The sequence below is a fragment of the Chenopodium quinoa genome, unplaced genomic scaffold (genome assembly GCF_001683475.1).
Source record: "Chenopodium quinoa cultivar QQ74 unplaced genomic scaffold, ASM168347v1, whole genome shotgun sequence".
NCBI classification, from domain to species: Eukaryota; Viridiplantae; Streptophyta; class Magnoliopsida; order Caryophyllales; family Amaranthaceae; genus Chenopodium; species Chenopodium quinoa.
The window spans coordinates 8,813,282-8,824,108 of record NW_018745684.1 but is presented as its reverse complement, the minus strand read 5'-3'; positions in this window follow the sequence as shown (position 1 = coordinate 8,824,108).

Sequence of the window (10,827 nt, the reverse complement as noted above, 5' to 3'; positions counted from 1 at the left end):
TTTAAGTCGCAATTTTAAGGGTTCGATCTTGAATTAAATAAAATTGAGTAAGTTAATATGAAAAAGTTGAGAGAAATAAAAAATTTAGTAAAGCTGATATGATTACTATTACTAACTTTACCCATTTTTGACGATTTTTGTCTGAACATAATGTCACCATACATCGTTTCTCATTAACTAGTGGCTTTGTAATAAATAAAATTAATTTATGAAAACCCTTATTAAACCCATTCTCTATCTACTTTGCTTGCATGTTCAACATCACTAAGCTTACAAAGTCATCTTCCAACATTGGAGGAGGACTAATAACTCTACTTCATCAACGTTCTTCCATTTCAAATAAAAATATAGTATATCAATAAATTAGAGCAGAAAAATTGAAATAGTTCATTAACAAGGAAGCATGAAGATGTTAGGAAAAAAAAATCAAAGCCCGCGTCATTCCACTACAACCACCACAACTAGTATGTTGCTACCACCGCTAAAAGCCTAGCATACATTGAGATTTATTTTCCATCAAATTAAACTTCTCTAGCGATTTTTACAAGAAATCAAAAGTTTACCCAAATAAATCGAAATAGGGCAAAATTAGGGTTTACATTTTTTATAAAAATCTTTGAATTCACAAAGAAAGCCAACAATCAACTTCTTTCCCTTTTCAATTTAAACAACGAACAAGCGATCTTCAAACAAATTAGGCATAAAAATCGAATTTTTCATTACTTAATTAACTGAATTAGTGTTTGTTTGGTTCAATTTAGAGTGATAGGTTTCATGCATTTAGCCTTTCATATTATTAGGGTATAAGGACAGATACGTCATTTCATTAATTAGGTTATGTATGATTTAATAGAGTATATAAACCGATCTTGGATTTTAACTAATATATATAAGCGCCAGGACTTCTTAACTAAGGTGAGTCATAATATTATGGCGGAGGACCTTACCGTTTTTCCGGTGGACTTTTCTGGCTTTCCCTTGATTATGGCAGAGGAAATTACAGAGTTGTGCTCTCACCTACGTATTTATGAAGAGGAGAACTGAGCATTTGACCTTGGCGATATTGAACCTGTGGATGAGGAGAAGAATTTGTCTCTTATGCTCATCGGTAAATTACTTACCCGTAGATCTTATAATGTAGATCGATGCTTTTAAAAAGACAATTACGAATGTGTGGTCTCCTGCTAAGGGGGTTGCGATTAGGGTTCTAAGCCTTAATTTATATGCCTTTCAATTCTTTCATTGGAAGGATACGGAGAAAGTCTTAAATGGCAGACCTTGGTGCTTTGATAATATGTTTGGGATTTTGAAGGAGATTGATGGTAATGAATAACCAAACGAGGTTGCCCTAACAAAATCGCCCTATTGGGTTCGAATAAAAAATCTACCCTTCAATTGTAGGTCGGATGCCCATGTCAAGAAAATTGTGGAAGGCATGGGTGATGAAATTCTGGAAATTGAGGAGGACTTGCTTGGCATTGGGCGATTTTGAAGGGTTAAAATTATGCTAGACATATCCCTCCCGCTACGACGTTTCCAGAAAATCAAGGATCGCAGGGGCATGGATCTCCAAGTTGACTTTGCTTATGAAAGATTACCTTTCTTCTGTTTTGCCTGCGGAATTATGGGACATTAAGAGAAGGATTGCTTGGTTTTTACTGAAGAAGACAAACAGGAAAGGCTGGGATGGAGTACAAATTTGAAAGCTACTCCAAGGAAGGGGATCTCGAAAGAGAAGGAAGAGTTGGACACTTTGATCTCGGCTAAGCGACTGAATTTTGTGACAAAAAATGCAGAGGACTCTCACTCTGATAATGGGGAAACCCACCAGATTGTCACACTTGACTCCCCCTTGTCTAAGACTGCAAATGTTAGTTGTTGAGAAAGCAGTCACTAATCCCCCTACTCCTGCTTCTGTAAATGTCCCAGGTCAGATTTCAATAGTGCGTGAGAGGAGTGTGCATATAGTGGAGGAGATACACTCTAGCATGCCAGCTGTGACTGATATCCCTGCTTCACTAGCACGTTTAATGTAGGGCGAACCACCAAAGAGGAGGGAAAATTAGAAAGGAAAAAAGTCCGAACAACACTGTGAGTAGATTGAACAATACATCCCGGCTCCCTCGCAAAAGATCTTTGAGTGAAGATAAGGGTGATTTGGAGGGGTTTGAGTGCAATGTGAAACGTAATAAACAAGATATTACTACATACATGGACACTGATATGGGGGCGGAGGTTGGCTCGGTCCAACCCCGCCTCTTCCAATGATTGCTTTATGTTGGAATTGTCGGGTATTGGGTAACTCTCGGTCAGTTCGACAGCTCCGTAGATGGAGTAATAGATATGCCCCTGACATAGTGTTTGTGTCAGAAACGATGATAAAGAAGAATGAGGTTGAAAATCTTAAGGAGCGTTTGGGTTTTGAAAACGCCTTTGGTGTGGCTAGTAGAGGGAAAGCATGGGGGCTATGTTTATATTGGAAGGAGGAGGTGGACTTTAACTTAGTTTCATTCTCACAAAATCATATATGTGGAGATGTTACTAATTCTGATGATTCGTGGCATTTTGTTGGGGTTTATGGATGGCCTAAGGAGGAAGATAAAGCACAAAACATGGTCTCTGATTCGTCATTTGTGTGGGGAATCCTCGCTGCCAGTTCTTCTTGGTGGTGACTTCAATGAAATACTCCCCTATGGGGAAATTGAAGGTGGGGCTGGTAGGAGTAGAAGGGAGATTGCAAATTTTAGAGACATGATTGATGACTGTAGATTCCGAGATCTGGGGTTTAAGGGTAGCTGGCACACTGGGAAAGGGGGAACTCCATTGACACTCGAGTTAGGGAACGCTTGGACAGGTACTTGGCTTCCCCCTCGTGGTGTATTTATTCCCTAATGCTGCTGTAGAGCATCTTGTTCGATATGAGTTCGATCATGCTGCCATTATCATTTGAGAAAATGAAAGGAAGAAGGGTAAAAGGCATAAGAAGAAAGAATTTAAATTGAGACGGGATGGCTTCTTGATGATGAATGTGAGGAAAAAAATCAAAGAAGCGTGGGAGGGTTCGATAGGGGGGTCGACTATTGGTAGGCTGGCTGTTGTTGCTCAAGGTTTGGGGGCTTAGAGCAAGGTAAAATTTCATAAGCTGAGTGACCAGATTGTGGAAATCGAGAGGGCATTACAGCTAGCTCAACAACAGCAGACTTCGGCAGATAATGTGAGGATGTGCTTAGACCTTGAGGAAAAATTGGATGAGTTAAACGAAGCTCATGAGACCTATTGGTACATTCGAAGCAAAGTTTCGGAGGTTCGGGATGGCGATTGAAATACCAAGTACTTCCACCATAAAGCTTCTCAAAGAAAAAAGAACTTTATTAGGGGTATTTTTGATGAAAATGATGTATGGCAGACGGATGAAGAGGATATTGAAGGTATCATCACCAAGCATATCAAGTCTTTATTCTCAACATCTTCTCCAACTGAATCTGACATCCATGAGGCTCTTAACAACATCAGCCCTTGCATTACTGCCGAAATAGATGAAGTTCTCTTGAGGCCTTTCTCTAAAGATGAAATTTTAGCAACCCTTAAGCAAATACGTCCGTGCAAAGCCCCCGGTCCGGATGGTAATCATGCCATTTTCTATCAACGATTTTGGCACATCATTGGTGACGAGGTGACTTCTTTTGTTAGTAATATTTTACATGGTTTTTCTTCTTCTAGCCGTGAATAATACCAATATTGTTCTTATTCCCAAAATAAAAAAAAAAACCCAACAAAGACCGCAGATTATCGCCCTATTGCTCTTTGTAACGTGATCTATAAATTGGTGTCAAAGTCTAGCTATTGTCATGCGACTTAAAAATATTCTTCCTGATATTATCTCCGAAAATCAGAGTGCTTTTGTTCCGGGCCGTATTATTACTAATAATGCTCTAATTGCCTTAGAAATTTTTCATACGATGAAAAATAGGAGTACTAGCAGAAAGGGTACAATGGCAATGAAACTTGACATGAGTAAAGCTTACGATAGGTTTGAATGACGTTTTTTAGAAAATTATTGTTGACGATGGGCTTTGATGGTAGATGGGTCAATTTGGTGATGGACTATGTCTCTTCTGTTTCTTACTACTTCGTTATCAACGGTGGAGTCTGTGGTTCAGTTACCCCTACTAGGGGTCTCCGACAGGGTGACCCTTTATCCCCGTACCTCTTTATTCTGGTGAATGATGTCTTTTCTAGTATGCTGCAGAATAAGATCAGGGAAGGGTCTTTTCATGGTGCCAGAGCTAGTCCTAACGGGCCTGAAAATTTTCATCTTCTCTTCGCGGATGACAGCCTACTATTTACTAGAGCCAACCGAGAGGAATGTAGAGTTGTAGTTGATATTCTCAACCAGTATGAAAATGCATCCGGGCATAAAATTAATTATGAAAAATCGGAGGTCTCTTTTAGTAAGGGTGTGCCTATAGAGCAAAGAGAAGCTTTGATGAATATCCTTAACATGCGGCAGGTTGACAGACATGAGAAATATTTGGGCATTCCGACAATTGTGGGGCGGTCAAAGAAGGCTATTTTTGAGGCAGTGCTCAACAGAATCTGGAAAAAATTGCAGGGTTGGAAGGAAAAACTTCTCTCAAGGGCGAGTAAAGAAATTCTTCTGAAATCTGTTATACAGGCCATTCCCACTTATTTGATGGGAGTTTATAAATTTCCGAGTACGATTATTCATCATATTCATTTGGCAATGCCAAAATTTTGGTGGGGGTCGACTAGTGGTAAGAGGAAAACACATTGGAAGAGTTGGGACTATATGTGCATGTTGAAATGTCTTGGCGGTATGGGGTTTCGTGACTTGGGGGTTTTCAATGATGCACTTTTGGGGAGGCAAGCTTGGAGACTCGTGAAAGCCTCGTCCTCTCTTCTTGGTCGTGTATTTAAAGCAAAGTATTACCCTCACTCAAAATTTCTTGATTCTTACCTTGGAATTGCAGGAAGTTTTGCTTGGAGAAGTATTTGGTCGTTGAAGTCAATTCTTAAGGAGGGGATCTTATGGAAGGTGGGTAATGGACGAAGTATCAATTTGTGGTCTGATCCTTGGGTTGCGGATGGTGAGGGACGTCACATTTTTAGCGAGGATCACTACCTTATCTAAGGTAAGTGATCTAATTGATCCTATTAACTCGGAATGGCGGTATGATGTTGTTGAAGAGAATTTTATTGAAAGAGATATACAATGTATTCTAGCCAATCCAATCAGCGAGAGGGATTAAGAAGATGAACTCACCTGGGCTTTCTCAAAAAGGGGTGACTATACGGTTAAATCTGCATACCTCCTGGGAAAAGCATGTGATTTGGACACCTTCCACCAGGCTTGGATGGAAATTTGGAAAGCAAATGTGTCTCCGAAATTGCGCCACTTTTTTTGGAGACTTTGTACAATGACACTCCCTGTCCTAAGTCTATTGCACCATTGCCATCTCATCCTTGATAATTGCTGTAACACCCTAGAAATTCCTTTTCTTTAAGATACCCATTTTGCCCTTCAAAATACGAAAAAAGGAAAATCTAAGACATTACCGCCACCGTGAAAACGGCTAAAGCAAATATCAAAGACTCACACACAACAGAAGACTACTTTTAAAACCATTTAAAACAAATCAACTTAAAACGTCAAATCAAACGAAAGTAAAAGTCAAACTAAGTCAAAACAAAGTCAACATACAACTTGGAACAATTGTAGGCCCCTAACAACCAAACAATATTTAAAACCTTTACGTTAGTCTCATGATCATAATAAAATAAATAATATTCAAAACAAATAAAACACATCATATTCCTATGAGAGTTAAGCATGATTCGCTCCTCACTCATGCCCTTCATGAATATGCTTCATCCCCTGAAAAGCTTCTCTTTATTTGTCCCCACTACTCGCCATTAAAAATGGGTCGTCGTAGGGCCAAGGTAAAGACAAGGTCAAACAAACATACAAACACACAATCAGCAATGCTGAATACATGTGCGTAATAACACACACTAACATGCTTTCATCCTAACATCACACAATTTACCGTGTACCACCTGTTTACAAGCATACAAAACATTCAACACCTAACTAGACCAATACCAATGTTCATTTAATTTTGATTACACATCGAACGGGTTCCAACCAAATCCCTGCCTCAAATAAATTGCGGTAAACTACACCGGGAGCTAACCGGGTAGGAAATGTCACATAAAGTGACTGGACGTCCTGCGCATAATAATAATAAAAAGGAAAATACAGCGTCTGGTACTCCCAATAGAAGTTATGGTCAAACATAAAGTCGCATAACTCCCCTCATATGTTCATACTCAAGGTATATACGTTCCAAGAGTTTTGGTGCGTAATCTCTTTCACTTTACGTTATTTTATATATTATTGTACTTGGCGATGACTCTCAAACCATTACACTTCATTCAAGCAATCAAACATACCAATTTAATTCTTGAATAATTAGTGACCACATAAATTTAATAGTTGAACCCTTTTTAATCTACCTCAATGTCAAAGACACCTTAAACACAAAATGCGTCGCAAATCCTATCCCTTGGTGTTAGAAACACCTTAAGTGCATATAAGCACCGCAATAAAATTTATTCCTGTGTACTAAGATCCTTATTAGCTCAATTCCCATGCTTAAAACATCAATAAAAATTATATGAACCATAATAAATTTTCCTTTTCAATATTCCAAACCAGATTAAACACTTAGTTTAATTAAACATGCTCTCTATCATGCCAATAATAAAAGTGTGGTTCATATCCAACGTGCCAATATAATTAATTCCAATCACAAATTCACCATAAATAATTCATACATCACAATTCAATCACCAACATCAATCCAATCAACAATTTCCAACCAACACCTATCATGATACTACTTGGAATTAATTAAGCAAAGCCTAGCACGCTTCTACACACTTAAACCATTACCAAGTACGCGAACGTACCTTGAATATGATCTCAAAATCGCCACAACTAAATAAAATCACTCACTTGAAAGTCTCTTACAAACCATTATAAAGAAGTATTAATACCTCTTCCACACAAATTTCCAGCAATATATACACTCTTTAAATCACTCATAAACCCTTTAAAATAATTTGAAATTTTATTTAAAACCCTTATTTTTATTCACAATTAATGGGTAATTAAAAATCCTTTTAAGAAACATAATTATAGCTTATATATAAAAATTCCAGCATTATTAAAACTTATAAAATTGCTGTAATTTAGTTTAAAAACATTAATTTCAATAGTTTTAATCAACCACAATCAAATTTCATCAATATACATTAATTTAGAAACCTAGAGTTTTCAATTTGGGGCTTCTTAATTCAAAATTAAATCTAAAAATTAATATACAAAATACTTATTATTAAACATCATAAAATCATCACAAAACCCAAAAACAATAATTAGATTAGGGTAGATTTAATTAAAAATCAAAGAACAATAATAATAATTTTTTTTGAAGAGATGCGCACGGACCGCCACCGGCTGGGCGGTTGCCGCGCGCCCGCCTGGTGGTCGCCGCTTCTGGTGTGGGCCGGTGGTGGTGGGCGCCAGCCGGTGGTGGTGTGTGGTGGTGGCGCCGGCGTGTGGTGGTGATTGAAAATAAAAATAAATAAATAAAAGGGAAGGGGAAAAGAAAATGAGAGGAGAGATAGAGTTTGCCTTTGGGTGCACTCCATCTTAGGCATATGATGGGTATTTATACCCCCTCTCAAAATCCCTCCTACTTAAAATTCCTTTACTACCCTTAATGATCTATTTTCTAGTCAAACTAGTATTTTGACTTTCCTTAATTCCATTGACTTTAAAAATTATCTTTTTATAAAATAATATGCCCCAATATTTCCAAATCGTAAAATAAAATATTTTTAAGATTATTAAATAATTAAAAATAAACTTTTTAATTAAAATAATTCTTTTTAAAATTATAAAAACCATAAATAATTCATTTTGAATTATTTAAATATTTTAAGAAATACTTATTTATACTAAAATACGTATAAAAATATAGGGTATTACAATTGCTGCCCCTGGTGTAATTATGAGATTGAGACAATTAATCATGCTTTTGTGGGGTGTGTTCGTGTTCAGGAACTTTAGGAGAATTGCTTATGCGCTGAAATGGCAAAATGGGATGATTTCGAGTCTATTTGCGACCTTATAGTGAGCTGGAAAAATTAAGATCCCAAAATTGTGCAACGAGGGATGTATCTTGCGTGGTGTATCTGGGGGGGGGGGGGGAGGAATGACAAAGTTTTCCAGAATAAAACGACTCCAAACACGATCATAGCTGCTCTAGTTGCCAGGTATGTCTAGGAACAAGGAAGTTACTCAGTGCGTATTTATGGGTCGGTGGGTCTGAACTCCTCGCCAAGCCCGAATAAATGGTCTCCCCCCTGTAAACGTTGTTAAACTAAACGCCGATGCTTGTCTTACGGATGAGGGTTGGGTGGGGCTTGGGGCTGTTGCTAGAGACCATGAGGGGCAGGTGCTTGTTGCTGCCACAAGGAGGTATCGTGCCCATTAGACGCCTGAGGTTGCTGAGGCCAAAGACTTGTTGTTTGCTCTTAAACTTGGTAGAAGATATGGCTTTAATGAGATAATTCTAGAATCTGATTGCTCGGTGGTTATTGAACGACTTTCGAAGAACGCTCACTCGGTGGATATTGATGCTGTGCTTGGAGATATCCTTAATATGTGCTCCAATTTCATGTCTATAAGTTGGTCCCATGTGAAACGTAATGGTAATATTGTTGCCCATAATCTAGTAAAAATTGTCCCTTTTGGCTTTGAACAAACTTGGGAAAATCATTGTCCCCAAGTTGTTTCTCTTTATGTACTTATGGACTCTTTGTCTCATGATTAATTGATGTGGCTAGAGTGGTTTCAAAAAAAATAAAAATAAATTATTATTTCAAATAATCGCACATGGTATCAAGAGCTCTAATAAGTTCTTTTCCTCATGAATGAACAAACAGTCCTGCAAATACAAGCAAGTAATACAATGTTGCAATAATTTTGTCAAGCAGTTTGCCATAGAAGTGGAATTATAAGGGGTACAATTTCTTCCAAAAAAAAGAAATGGAGGAAAAATATTTGAATGTATTATAAACTACCATAATTATATAAGTAAATAATTTATTATGATATGAATTTATTACGCAAACTTGAAATACTGATATGTTATACTCCCAATTAAACATAGACTTCAAACAAATTACAAAATCTTCAAAATAAGTGTAACATGCATGTATCAATGTAAGAGCCAATTTAATATCCTAGATTACGAAATATCCCCCAAACATGTTTAGAGCGCAATTGGTTGCTATGACCACACTTCTTCTTACAACAATTGGTAGCATGAGGTGAAAGTCGGGCATAACACTTGCGACATACCTTCTTCTTAAGCTTACAATGGTAGGCCAAAGCAGCCAAATGTCTTGGAACTAAATGCCAAGAGAAACAATATATGCCAACACCACTACCAAGCCTCGACGTAAGGTGTAGGGTTGACCCCTTCTTAATGTTATAATACGTTAGAGTGTGGCCTCCTTCACTTTCTTCACTTTCACAATTGTCATCTTCATGTATTCTTTGTTACCAAAAAGAAGGCGTTGTTCGAGTATTGGAATTCCTTCATGATCTTCAATCTTTGATTTTAGGTCGTGTATGGTGTTATTTGGTTCGACGTCTAGGGTTATGGTTGTCCCCTGTTAGGGTTTTTACAAAGATTTGCATTTATTTTCTTTTGTTTATGATCTCTTTTTTTGAGTTTATCTGAATGTTGGGAAGTGAAAAGTTTTGTATATATTAGTCTGATTTATGACTTAAACTTGGAGGCCAAGCGTTTTTTATTTTTGGTTAGTCCAAGTTTGTAGAAGAATGATAAATAATAAATTCATCAAATAAATGTATAGGTAAAAATTAAAATAAAATAAAATAATCAGTCCAATGACCCATTTAATTTTAATGATAATGTTTCTCACGGCTTGCTCAAAGCATGATTGTTAGTTATTCAATTAGGGTTCTTTTTGAAAAAAATAAGCTTGTGCAATGCATGACATGCAATCATCGATGATGTACATAGATGATTGGAAACTTGTTCGACCCCCTACAATGTCGCCACAACACCACATTAGACGACTATTATGGCGTTATGGGAGTAGTCTCACAAGTGGTTGAAGTTATGGCCAACAAATAGAGAGAGGGGTACGTATAGGATGTGAGACTAGTTCCAATACTGGATTTAAATATTTTTCATTCAAATTTCTTTCATATACTAAAGCCTAAAGGCTTACTTGGAAATAAGGTGATTGTAAAAAATACTCAGGGTTCTTCTAGTTAACCCAGGGTTTTATCGTGTCGCATAAATAGTTCAAATTACACTATTAATCCAAACGGACAAAGTAAATAGTATAAGCTATCTATGATAATTTTTTTTGGATGTTTAAAGAGCCACAAGGGCAGTTGATGAAAATCAATCCCAAGATCTCTTGAAATTAGGAGGGAAGCTCTAACCACTTGAGCTATCTCTCACTCTCAGCTGTTTGATAATTGATAATACTTGAATGGGAGAGGTATGCAGAGGAGATAAGTAAGATTTCTAGTCAGCTTGAGCCAGAGTATGTACGTTACTCCCATGTGCTCATGCGAAGTTGAATTCAACCCATTGTTTGGGGAAAAATCCTAGTGGTTAAAAACTTATTAACTGCTCTTTTTTTTTTAATCTGAAAGTTTAGAGTAGTTTCAGACATCAGTGGATCAGAGAT